A 13,976-nucleotide genomic window follows, 5' to 3' on the forward strand; every position below is an offset into this window, starting at 1 on the left:
TGCGAATTGCTTCCTGGAAGCAAGCAATTAAAAATAAGCAAACGTCTTCCAACTTAAAGAATTTTCCTCAGACAAAAGTATATGAACATAAGTTTATAATGAAAACTATCCATTTAGTTATAAAAAAACATATGCATATTTTTTTTTAATTTGAGGTTTCATATGACTTTAACATTATGTGATGCTATATTCAGAACGTAAGGCGCCCACTTTTAGTTTTCGTCAACAGTTCGAACGAAGATCCCTATAAATGCTATGTACAATGACTTGAAGAAAATTTCATGTCTGAAACAAGTCTTGAATATTTATTTCATGAATTCTTATGTTGTAGATCCCAAAAACCAGGAGTCTAATCTAGGTATAATGCTAGTACTAATTGTGATTTTTCTGCTTGGATGTTCACTTACAATTCTCGGATGTGTTGCAAGAACAAAATGGAAATCATTAGGTAAGAAAAATCAAAACCTGCTAGAAATAACATGGTTATAAGAAAGTGTAATGTTCATTATCCAATAATATCTTAGAACTTTTATGAAAGAAGCATTTAGATATCCCTTGATAGATTACTGGTGAAGTTTCTTGTGAATTAATAAGCTTTGGCAAGCATGTAACATACCCCTTATCCTTTCTGGTCTTGGTTCTAGAAAGAGTTCATTGGAAGACACACATGAGTGACTGTTATATGCCAGAATAGTAGGCATTTTTTTTCCAAACTGAAGAAAATGAAGACGAGACCGTTGTAATGTCATGTGAGCCCTCCGCGTGATTATTTGTCACAATCGATAGAAAGCCATTATGTTATAAATTGCACTAGTTTTGAATTATCGAATGTAGTACTGTAACCTAAATACATACCTGTGCAACATACGTCTCTTTCAAAATTCAATTATATAATCAAAAGAACATTGAACGTCTTTACCTCAATCCCGTTATATTATTTTCCATGATCTCATTTATGAAAAATAATGCAATCACAAAACGAGCAACACGGGGAAAAAGTCCAGTGGATTAGGAATCACGGATTTTTTCCAGAGCACACAATAGTGCTGCATTTGTGTCAAGATATAAATATAAAAAGTGGAGATAGGGGTTGACTGCCAATGGAAAGACCAAATGATTCTAAGGTTCCAAACTGTAGGCCACAGTACTACATTCGATAATTCAAAACTAATGCAATTTACATGTAGCCATAACATTACTCGCCTAGTCAGCATGTTATGTTTTTTAGATAAAAACATTCTTAAAAATGATATATATGATACTTTTGTGAAAGCAATTCAACTTTTAGTGGAAGTTATATGGAAAAGAATAAACCTTGTTTATCCTACTCAATTATAAATCAAATATATTGTGACACTGCCAACGCAGTTTGCTATTTTTATTTTCACTTCCGCGAACGAAATAATTTCATATGTTTTGAAAGGAAATATGTTGAGTAAATGTATTAAATATACAATACAATCATTTTTAGGTGACAGGATGAGTTCATTTTTTGTGTCTTTCAGAGGAGATGTAGAAAGGTAACTTTTTATTTTCAATCTTATTGATCATTAAGAAAACAATATTTTCCTAATGGAGACTTTTCTCTTTCAATGAATGATAGTATTTGGATAAGTTCGTCAGTTTCTCTATCTGATGACCAAAACAACATACTTGCATTTATTTGAGAGTTTTGTAGCACTGACATATGCGATTTCGGTGTGTTTCAATTTTGATGTGCGATAATATTTTCCACATATTGTTAAACATATCTATAATTGTGAGGATGACATTTTTCGATTTTGAATTCAGTAACGGAATGAAAAGGTATTTGTGAATAAACATATATTCACAATTACTGTTTGGTATATACATTAATATGCTATAGACGTTCACTTAACATTGCTGAAATATTCCAGTCTCAAACTCTGACTCCAGTGTTGTTAACTCTTTTACTTTCAGCATTTTCCTCAATTAATACTTTGAATGTTTCGTATATAATGTTAGGCAACTCAGATCAGTCACATAAAATTGTGTTGTACAGTAAATAACACATACAGAAGTACAAATAAGACGACTTGCCCAAGAAAAATGTATCTACTTGCGTTAAGGGAAACGTTACATTAATAATATTGCGTCCGATGAATTATCGTTATTGGAGAAAGGAGTAGGTCCGGTAAGACCCCTTTGTGGCCCAAAATATAGCAGTTTTACAAAATTGTTAAAATGTAAACTTTTAAATATATATTGGACAGTAGAATGCTTCTGCTACATAAATATTGGTTGTTTTTGGCAATACAATGCACATATATCGAGTACTAGCACCATTAAGTCACGCTAAATTACTGAAATCTTCACAATTCTATCATTTTAGCTAAATTTTAGACGGTTTTCGTGTAAAACGAAAGTGGCCGCATTCGTGTTCATCCTTAATATTGAAATGTAAGTTGTATTTTATGATAATACATAACATATATAAAGATTTTGGATGAACACGGATGCGGCCACTTTCATTTTTGACAAAAAAACTATCTAAAAAGCGACATTTCTCGACATATTTTGTAGATTTTTCATATTTGAGCTTGAATCGGATCGTTTTCAATGACTTAATCAGTTCAAATCTTTCACATAAACTAATTGATTCAAATGAAATAGACACTTAAGTGTTTAAAAAGAGGTAAAATCCATTCGTCAGATGAACTTGAAATTTGAGGCCAAAATTGATCCTTACCGGACCTACTCCTTTACCGAATAAAAGTAAGATTTATTTAAATCGTATACGTATACAAAAAAGGTCGCTTTGTTGTTCGATAGGGTTAACATCTCATCGCTATGCCTGCATATGCCGCCATACATTCATAGAATCTGAAGTGATGTTATATGTGTTAGGAATATTGTAAATCCTGGTAACATGCTAATTCAACTTTTAAATACACATACCAGCAAATATCAAACAGATATAGATATTAAGATAGGAATTTCTTAAATATGGTAGTCAGGGTTTGCTTTTAATGGACAAATTTGAATCTAAAAACGTCGACAAAAACCGATATCATTATGTGAAAATAAGTTAAGTCATGTAGACCAACAGTAGTCAAGAGAATATAAACAAAAAGTAATACATGTGTAATTTACCAATGTTCAAATTTCGTAAATCAATTAAGATAAAATCTGAGTACATTGTAAGCCCTCAACAAAGAGCACCAACAGATGCTTCGAAGAAGAGTCTCCTGGTATATTTTCATCCCTAGAAATGTAATTCTCGAACCGAGAGTTCTGGGATAATGAGGGATCATGATATATTAAATGTTCAAGGATAGTCAATATCACAATAAACAGTACTCTGATATCAAACAAGATACTCTATTAACTATTTAATTGACATGTATTCCAGGCATGCAACAACTGAGGACACAAATGGTAAATATTTTGATGGCATATTTTTTATATCGTATGTTCCAATTTATAATGACATCTATTTAATGGTTCAATCACAAACTGAAGCTATAAATTTGTATTTATTGGTAAAAAAATAAATGATTGTAATTCGTTCAGTTGTTTAAACTGCAAAACAACGACCAGGTATTCATTTTTAATCAAACTTTTAACATCATTATCACACTCCAGTTTTAAAACACTCGTACAATGATACTGCTTTGCTCGCTAACAAAGGTCTTTACATCATACGATACAAGGGAGTAATAAAGTCGCATAAGTAAAATGTTATTTTTAGTGACGTCAAACTGAGGCATATCGATAAACGAACCATTTTTGACCAAGTTTTATTAATCAGACTGATTAAAAGTGTACCCCATGGACCCCTCTTTCTGAAATTGCCTTTTGACTTGATTAAGCATGAAAAGTTGATTTGAAAAAGTTTTAAAAAAAATTAAAGTGTACTTTTTTTTGACCGAATTGCAAATCCTAGCTTCTTCTATCTAGATTAATTTAATTCTTAAATTTAACAGCAATAAAACAAAAAACAAAATGACATGGGATTCAGTAAGCCTAATATATATCTAAGATAGCTGCATAGTTGATTTCAAAGAGTTAAAAATTAAAGATGTCTATCTGAATTTAAATATTAATTTTTATTATTACCTACTGTAAAATTAAATTCTTTCATTTCACAGCAATACATCAAACTACCAAATAAGCTTGAATTTTGTTAGATCAATGTTTAATTTAGTTAGATGGGCTGAGTTACACCAGTCAAAACTAAATTTGAATGTCAAGACTAGTCGAGACAAGTCGAGAGAGATCTAGCCTTGGTCAAGACCATTTCAGACTACACCAAGATCATCAAGTACTAATCAGACTAATTATTAAAGTCGATACCTAGTCGACTACACTTTAGTACAGTTAAGTACAGTCGACACAATGTCGAAACTGTTGCTCGATTTTACTGGTCGAGCACAAAAACTGGTCAATTCAGACTCTCAGCAGTTTGTAGTGTTACAAATCCGGTAAATAGTTAAATTCGGTAGGTCACATTCGTGCAAATGGACCGGGGTTTTATTTACAACATTGAGAACATATCCAATATCATCAGTGCAATAGATATTCCAGTCAATCAACTCGTGATTGCGTCCGTAAACTTTATGGTTGTTTGAAAAAATTATAGTCCCAATACTCTATTGTAGACAAAATCCTCAATGTTTAAACGGCAGCGCGCCTTTTTTGTCAAATTTGAACCAAATTTTGTGTTCTGTTTATCCTGTAGAGATATAATGATCATTTTGATGTCATGTGATTGGTAGTTTTAAGAGACGCGACTCGACGCAACATGATATGATATATTTTTACCTGAAGAAACATAAATACATAACTAACAAGGAAAATAACATAAAACAACTCGACTTTAAACTATTAGAATTCTTTCATAAAAAGGTTGACATTTACATTTTCTTTTTTACTTCAGAACATAACATTGTAGAAAATCAGATGTACCAGCAGTCAAATATTCCACCGCGTAGAAATCCAACCCAACCAGCAGCAGCAAACCACGACAGAACTGTTCAACAATTGATCGAACCGACAATTCATATTGGTGATGCAGGTTGTTCATAAATTATATTAGCAATATTCTTAAAAATAAAAAGCAAATTTTGTTTTATTTGGGCTATCATTCAAATCTGTCCTTTGACATTATAATTTTCCAATGCAATTTGTTGATTACGAAGCAGTTTATTATATATGATTTGGTGAAAAATCAAACACTGATGCATTTAACCATCGTAGATCAACTAACAGTTTGCAACTTGTAAATGTGTTACATGTACATAATGGCGTTTCGTAAATGTACTCAATTTATTTTACACAATTTTATTCACAAGGTTATACATAATTTGTCCTTTTATTAACTTAAAATGATATAAAACTTGAAGCATATGCTTTTTTCATATAACTATATGCCTATTTTTTAATATAAGCTTATGTCATTGAATGTACGTTTCCCTTTTTTGAAAAAAATACTTTTTTTTAGTTGGAGTCCAGCAACAATTCGCCAACATGTTTTCCGTTTGCAGTTACCTAACCGTGACTTTGCTCGAAAAAAATGGTGATCGCAATACGCAAGTACGAAGGAGAAAACAAAATGTAAACATTACTCCGTCATCAAAATAAACAATATTACTATAATGGTTATACACGTGCTTACCCGAATATCCATGCTTCCTTGTGGATTGTTCACAAAGGTGTCAATCGGCTTTTAAACGTGATCATTAAATAGCTGCCATGTTTTTACAACAACACTAACCGATTTAAATATTTGTTTGACAATTATACGAAATGTATGCGTAATAATTGGTAAAATGGATTGTGAACAAAGACTTAGTGTATGATATATGCATACATTGGTTCAAGAATAAGATGAACATTATTTTCACCGCTCACTCGTTTCATATGACTTTAAATATAATCTATTAACGACCGGTGTTCGTGTTATTCTTTAATTTAATTTTTTTAAACTGCGTATTTTACAAACGCATATAGTTTTAACATTAGTATGTTAATTTACTAGTAAGCAAAAAAAATATCACTGATTGATAGCATTATCAAAAATGGACTGTGCAGGGCACACGATGATACAGTTTTGAAAAGGTGCATACAAGCTATTTTGTACTTAGTCATTTCAAATATGCAATCAACCTTCTTGTGCTATTCTATTTTTTTGAGATAAATTTGTCGGAATTTCAGACATTCATTCAACATTTCCGATTTCTTGGACGCTTCTATCATTTGGATAGACATAACTTATTTGTTTGTTTCATAGGATTAATTTTGTTAAAACATTTGGAAAATCTTCTTTCCATAGTATGCTTCAAATTTTGCATTAATATCTTTGTTAATAATTATTTTTTATTTCAGGTTTAGGATTTTATAAAAACAAGAATTGCATTTGTTCTTAATATTTATCTAAGTGGGAGAAAATGAAAAAAAAAATATTCCAATGAAAATCGCAACAAACTTCATTTTCAAGAAGGGGGTCAATGTACTCGTTTTTAAGCTAATGAAATCAGTAAACAAAAAGCATATTTAAGTGATACGTCACGACAGTTTAAAGTTATGAAAAATAACATTAAACGTTAGCAACGTCATTTTCTCTTCCCCTTCCCCTGTATCGTTTGTCCTTTATAGAGCTTTCTTACAAATTGACGAAAGGTACATGTACCTATGCTTGACGAATCATACATAAGACTCGTTTTAGGGATCCTTTATTTTTTACATATTTAAATAATAGTCGTGGAACTTCAGACAATTATCGTGCATGCAACTACACTTATTAAATTGGATTTTTCTTGAGATATATTTAGGATTTCGGGACGTACGATAGGTTAGAATATGGTTTTATTGATACCACCAGGTCGGCGAAGATAACACTACAAAATATTCTAAATATAGAGTAGTCAGACGAAAAAAATGCCCCTAGAGGACTAAAAACCGGCCCCACCCCCACTCTTCAATATTACAATGTTGCACTGTTTAACCTAAGAATATGTCAAAGCAAATACATTGTCTTCTTCCCTAACAGAAACACAAATACTTCCTTGATTCAAATTTGCAACGCTCAAAATAATCAAATGAAAATGAAGAAAAAAAGATGATCTTCATACTATGCAATATGCTGGTGCTCGTTTCATAACTTTTGAATCATCGCCTCTCCCCTGGTAATCCTAAATGTGTATATATGATACACCGGAGCAATGTAACGGTTTTTTAAGCGTATAACTGCGTTTTGCCTATAGTCCTGAACATTCATGAAATATTAGCCACTGGACGATAAGTGACAACTTCGCGTCTATCTTCCAAACATATGTACTGTTAACTCGTCATTATAAAATTCACACTATATATGGTGCAAAATTGTAGATTTATTTTCTTGATATACAAAGTCTTTTTTTCTAGATTTATTCAACATTACTTTTTGAAAACATTGTAGCATCATTTTTTAGCAAATCTCGATATTCCACTTTGACAATTTGCTGAAACTGTACTGTAACAATTAGAATCTTGTCGTTAAATTGAGACTAACGTACTTCAATAATGTCATTGAAATGTTAATCGTGAAACTCGTGCTGAAGGACGCCTCCGGGTGCGGAAATTTCTCGCTACTTTGAAGACCTGTTGGTGACCCTCTTCTGTTGTTTTTTTATTTGGTCGGGTTGTTGTCTCTTTGACACATTCCCCATTTCCATTCTCAATTTTATTTAAAAATTCCCGCGGAAATGTGTGTACTAGTGGTCAACGTAAGTAACGTATCGGACGTAAGTGAATTTGACACTATTTTTCTCTGTTTGATTATATTAAAATCGTGTATTATTTGCAATATTATTTTTCTTTTTTAAATAAACTTGATTTAGAAAAGAATGTCGTTTTACTGGATAAAACAAAGACTCTTTTAACTGTTATTGTAGAAATAAGTAAGTGCTCCCTTTACGTTCGTTCGTACCTTTCGTCAATTTGTAAGAAAGCTCTGTAAAGACTTCTACATAATTCAGAGAAGAGGACATTCGTCTTTTCTTCTTTTTCTTTGTTTTATATTGTGATAGAGTCGCATTGTTATACTTCTAGATATATTTTAAATTAAATAACTATTTATTCTGAAATAGATAAAAAGAAAAAACAACACAGGAAATTAAATACAACATGTACAAGAAGTTAAATGTTAACTAACAGGCTTGATTTTAATTCAAGAAAATCTTGGGGTTAAGGTTCTTAGTCCAGATACTATCTTTATGTTCCCAGCAATATGAAAAATCGGATCATGTTAAAACGATTTTTGCATTCCAGATTTTCAAGTAATTGAGGAATCAGGTGCCACGAGCAATCACAGAAATATTATTAATTCGACTACAGTGGACACATTACATGTAATTATTTAGGCTTGTCTATTGCGGTTACAATTATAGTGATTGCTATATATGGATGAGACACCCGTGTATTCATTTAGGATGGTGGATAATTCAATGTTTATTTTTTATACACGGTAGGAATAGTATCGGGCTAAGGTTATGGTTTTTCGAGTGATTTAATAAGTTTTTTTTTCAAGTATGACCACTTTTTTTTCGAGTGAATATAATTTAAAATGTAAACAAACAAATTTCCAGTCTCACAAGACGTCATATAGACACTTGAGTTTAACAAACAAGGTTAAACAAGGTGTGTTAGTATTTGAGATGAAAAGTTATTATCAATCCGACATTATTTTCGTAAAAAAAGTTAAAGTTAACCTCACGATGCCTTCATTCGTAAATACAGAATAAATCCATTTTTATACACATAACAATGCAAATGTCGAAGGAGTATACGGAATCTAAATATCCTAAGATATACATACATTTTACACAAACTAAGTGTTTCATCGAGTGATTATACATTTATTTCTATAGCGTAAACGTTATATGTCTGTGTATTTATGTTTAAAAACAACACAAAAGGTTAAATTGAAATATTTTTCCAGGCACAAAACCGACCCATGCATCAGTATGATTATGGTGTACTAATGCTTGCATTTTATAAACAAGTATCGATATCTTGAATATATTGGTGTTTGTCACACGTTATAAATTACATGTACAGTATATATTCGTGATGTCATTAATTTTAATGTAAGTATTGGCAATTTGGGTTAAGATGTACAGACATTAAGTGTGTTTAGCTGATGAACGATTCATTTCGTTGTTAGTTATATAGAAGATTTTATTTTCAAATATCATTGTTAATGGGAATAAACATGGGGCGGATTTAGAGTGTATGTGTGTGTTTTTTTTTTTAATTGGTGTATTTTTATTTGTGGGGGTGGGGGTAGGCTTTATTAATTAGAATATTGATTATTACATAACACTTTTTTTATTCATTACTGCTGTTCCTTAGGTTTGGTACTGGTTTTTTTTGTTAAATAATATTAACCGTAAAAACAAAAACAGCATGAATTGAAGTTGAAAAGATTATGAGTCCCCTGCACTATATATGTTATAAAGGATCCAGTAATTTATAATTTAAACATGTTTAAGTCATTGCAGAACGTTTTTTGAACAAATAGTTTGCATCACTATATGGGGTGTTTTTTTTTGGGGGGGGGGGGGATATATGATATTGTCCTTCACTTAATTACAGTTATAAATTAAAATCATTTCTTTAACTGAACAATTTGTTAAAAAAAACGTATGGTTTCATATTTGCACTCGAAAAACCCGGACAATATCAAACACTTAATTTTTTGGTTAAATTGTATGGGAATTGTGCTTTTTTGTTCCTTAAAACATGTATATTCAATACACGATGGGTGGTCATGTGAAAAAACTATTATAATTCCAATATAACTATTGATTGACCTTATCACATGTTTTATCACTTGTAAAAAAGGGACCTATTCACTCGAAAAATCACGATCCTAGCCGGACAATATACCTACCGTGATTTACATAGATTTGTATCTGGATTGATATTCCATGTTTTTCATTGCACTAAATACTTTAATGCGCAATTTTATTTTTGTTATTTCGCCAGCATACTAATATTTCTCCTGGGGTTATATTGATTTTCTGTTTTTTTCCCAAAACAAACTTTAAAAAAATGCTATTAATCAAGGAGCATTTCAGTAACGCTTTTAATTTTTGATTTCATACTTTTTATAGACATGAAAGCATAAGTATGGAAAGCCACAGTGAACCCCAAATTATTAATATTTTTCCTTTAAAAATATATGGATATAAATAAATCTTTGGCTTTTAGAATCCCGCCGATAATTATTATTCTAAAATCTTCGGCTTTTAACCTTTCGTTTTTTGGGGGGGTTTACTGTTGCTTATCATTTATACGTTATTAAAGTTAAGGACAATTTTAAATTCCAATTAATTTTTGTAACATCGCATGTTTACCACTATGTTAATACGGTCTATGATTAAAGGTTAGGTAATTCCTATGTTTAGTTTTTAAAACATGGTTACTGTTTTATTATAGGTACGCAGGTCACGTTTACACTATGCCGATGTTTTATTCACGCCAGGTTCGTCACAGCAAAATAGAATTCATGGGATGGAAAACAGGACAATTTATACCGAAATATATCCTTCACAAATATGAGTAGCAGGACGACCAAGCTGATTTATTTATATTCACAATCTAGTTAGATGTCATCAAGACTTATCATATACATACTGGAATAACAATATAATAACTGTCAATTTGACTATATACGTGTGTCTACAAAGAAATACAAAAAATACAAAAATGCAAACTGCTTTAAATTTTCACCAAATTATCATTGTTATGACTAATTTAAATAAAAGAAAATACAGCATTGTACAAAGGGAAAGTCCTTTTCGATTAAATTTAATCAGTTATATCTAATACCAAAAGTTAATGACGTGTAAAAAACTTATTACAAAGCTTGCAGCTTATCTTTTGGTCAATAATGTATTTGTATTTTTTATATTTCTTACAGTGAAAAGATATACTTGTCTTCTTCGTAAATATAATATTGTGCATATTCTGTTCTCAAACTTAAAATAAATTGACTACTAAGAAAAATTTCAAAATCAATTGCTTGTGTTTGATTCGGTTGAGAAATATTTATGGGCTGAACAAATACAAGAATATGTTTTTCTCAGAACGCAAAAAAGTATAAGAAGATTAGTGTACTTTAGGTTGCATTTCTGTAAATATTGACACTGCAATTTCCCATAGGAACTCCTTTTACGGCCAAGTTTTGAAAAAAATCTTATCCTAGAATTGAAAGTTCATATGCACCACAATTTTTTTTTTCAAAGGTCAAAATATAAGGCTGTGCGGCATATTTTCAACGTTTATATGCCCTGAACTTCTCAGAGTTTAAACTAACACTAATTTTCTTAACTACTCCTACCTCGAATGAAAGGTTACCACAGATTTCAGTATAAACAATATGCAAGTTATGTCTCTGTGGGATGGAACACAGAGAGCATACTTGGGAACCATTATGTAAACAAAATTAATTTTCTATGAATATTCAAGATCTCCCCAAAAGAGGCGTGTTTTGAAAAACAACTGTATTTACAAAGTGCAACCTATACAGACATTTATTAAAATAGAAAACTATCTAAAATCATTTTTTTTTATTTTTCGAAAATATAAGGATTTTCTTATCCCAGGCATAGATTACCTCAGCCGTATTTGGCACAACTTTTTGGAATTTTGGATCCTCAATGCTCTTCAACTTTGTACTTGTTTGGCTTTATAAATACCTTGATATGAGCGTCACTGATGAGTCTTATGTAGACGAAACGCGCGTCTGGCGTACAAAATTAAAATCCTTGTACCTTTGATAGCTATTTCTCACATTAATACTCATTTATTAGAATTATAGTCTGAAAGAAATCACTGCGTATATTCTAAGTTTTTCTTTACTATACATGTCATACCCCCTCCCCTGTTTCAATTTTTTAAAGAATTTGAAAACAAGACTTTAATTTTTGCCAGCTTACACTATTTGCATAATTTATGATAAAAAAATGCCTAGAACCTGTTTTGAACTGTTTTGATAACATATTAAAAGCATATCAGAATACTATAAATGTAATGTTTAGCAGTCAATCATTACAACATTCAAGATTATATAAAGTATCTAATCCAGTCTCTGTCTCCAGTCCACATCTTACTGTATGCCTATTTGTCAATTAAAGAACACATTTTCTCCCTCAAATGGTCAATTTATAATTCTTGTCAACAACAGTATCATCTGTAACTATATATCTGACACAATTTAGAAGTGTTAAAACAAAGCCATATTTGCAATAGTTGTATGTTTGCAGATACCAGTCTGAGATGTAAATTCACTGAAAATGTTGTAGAGATGACTGCTAACATATGATTTTTGCATAACTTCCAAGCATAGTTATTGTTTTCTATATCAAGAACTTTAAAATCATAAAATCATAGCATTTACAAGTTAAATTATTTGTTTTATGACCCAGGGGGTAGACAATTTTCTATGTTTTTTGCCCCTGGGGCCTCAAATTTCCTAAATCATTCTGCTGTTTCTAGCAATTTGGAATATTTAGTACATATTCAGGAGAGAACACACTATTGTAAGTTTTCTTGAGATATTTTTGTTTTTCTAGCTTGTATTTATCATGCCGTGGTGACAAAAAAAGCAGATTTAGGTGTTGCGTCTTACTTTTCGGACACATATACCCCATAAATAATATTCAGGAAGGATCGATGAGTTTCAATGACTGCGAGAAAAAAAATACAAGCACAATTTAACTTACAAATATGCAAATATTATGAATTAATTTTGTATACAGGACTTTAGGTAAAGTATGCGTACTGTAAACTGTGAATGTATGCTGAGTCATCATATTTAAGGCCCAGGATTCTATCAATCTTCATTAAATATTTTTAAAACTTCATATTTGAGTTATTTTCTTTAAAATCTGTGAAATAAAGCAAATTTTATTAAATTCTGAATGTTCCCCTTTTTCACCCTATATAGCATGTATAGGTTGCATTTCTGTAAATATTGACAATGCAATTTCCCATAGGAACTCCTTTAACGGCTTAAACTGTACCACTTTTACTATGAAGTTTTGAAAAAAATCCTAGAATTGAAAGTTCATATGCACCACAATTTTTTTCAAATGTCAAAATATTGGGCTCTGCGGCATATTTTCAACGTTTATATGCCCTGAACTTCTTGGAGTTTAAACTAACACTAATTTTCTTAACTACCCCTACCTCGAATGAACGGTTGCCACATATGTCAATGTCTCTGTGAGATGGAACACAGAGAGCATACCTGGGAACCAGTTTGTAAACAAAATTAATTTTCTATGAATATTCAAGATCTCACCAAAAGAGGCGTGTTTTGAGAAACAGCTGTATTTACAAAGTGCAACCTTTATGAATAAAGGTTTTCAATGGATAGAACATATTGAATTCCATTGAAATGTATCGAAACATTTTCGTCGTGATATATTCACTATCTATTTATTTTTACATGTTTGACAAGAGGTGGCAATATGATATATACAACTTGTCGGTAAAAATTGTGTTTATTATTTCAAATGTTGGTGAAAATACCAGGATTATAAATTAGTACGCCAGATGCGCGTTTCGTCTTCAGAAGACTCATCAGTGACGCTCAGATCAAAAAAGTTATAAGGCCAAATAAGTACAAAGTTGAAAAGCATTGAGGACCCAAAATTCCAAATAGTTGTGCCATATACGGCTAAGGTTATCTATTCCTGGGACAGGAAAATCCTTAGTTTTTCGAAAAATTCAAGGTTTTGTAACAAAAATATTATACATATGACCATGTAATTGATATTCATGTCAACACCGAAATGCTGACTACTAAGCTGGTGATACCCTCGGGTACGAAACATCCACCAGCAGTGGCATCAACCCAGTGGTGTAAATTGTTATCAAAGGTACCAGGATTATAATTTAGTACGCCAGACGCGTTTATAATAAAAGTTTATAATGAACAAGATATTATTTTTTTCACAATTAAC

The sequence above is a fragment of the Mytilus galloprovincialis genome, chromosome 14, assembly GCF_965363235.1.
Source record: "Mytilus galloprovincialis chromosome 14, xbMytGall1.hap1.1, whole genome shotgun sequence".
NCBI classification, from domain to species: domain Eukaryota; kingdom Metazoa; phylum Mollusca; class Bivalvia; order Mytilida; family Mytilidae; genus Mytilus; species Mytilus galloprovincialis.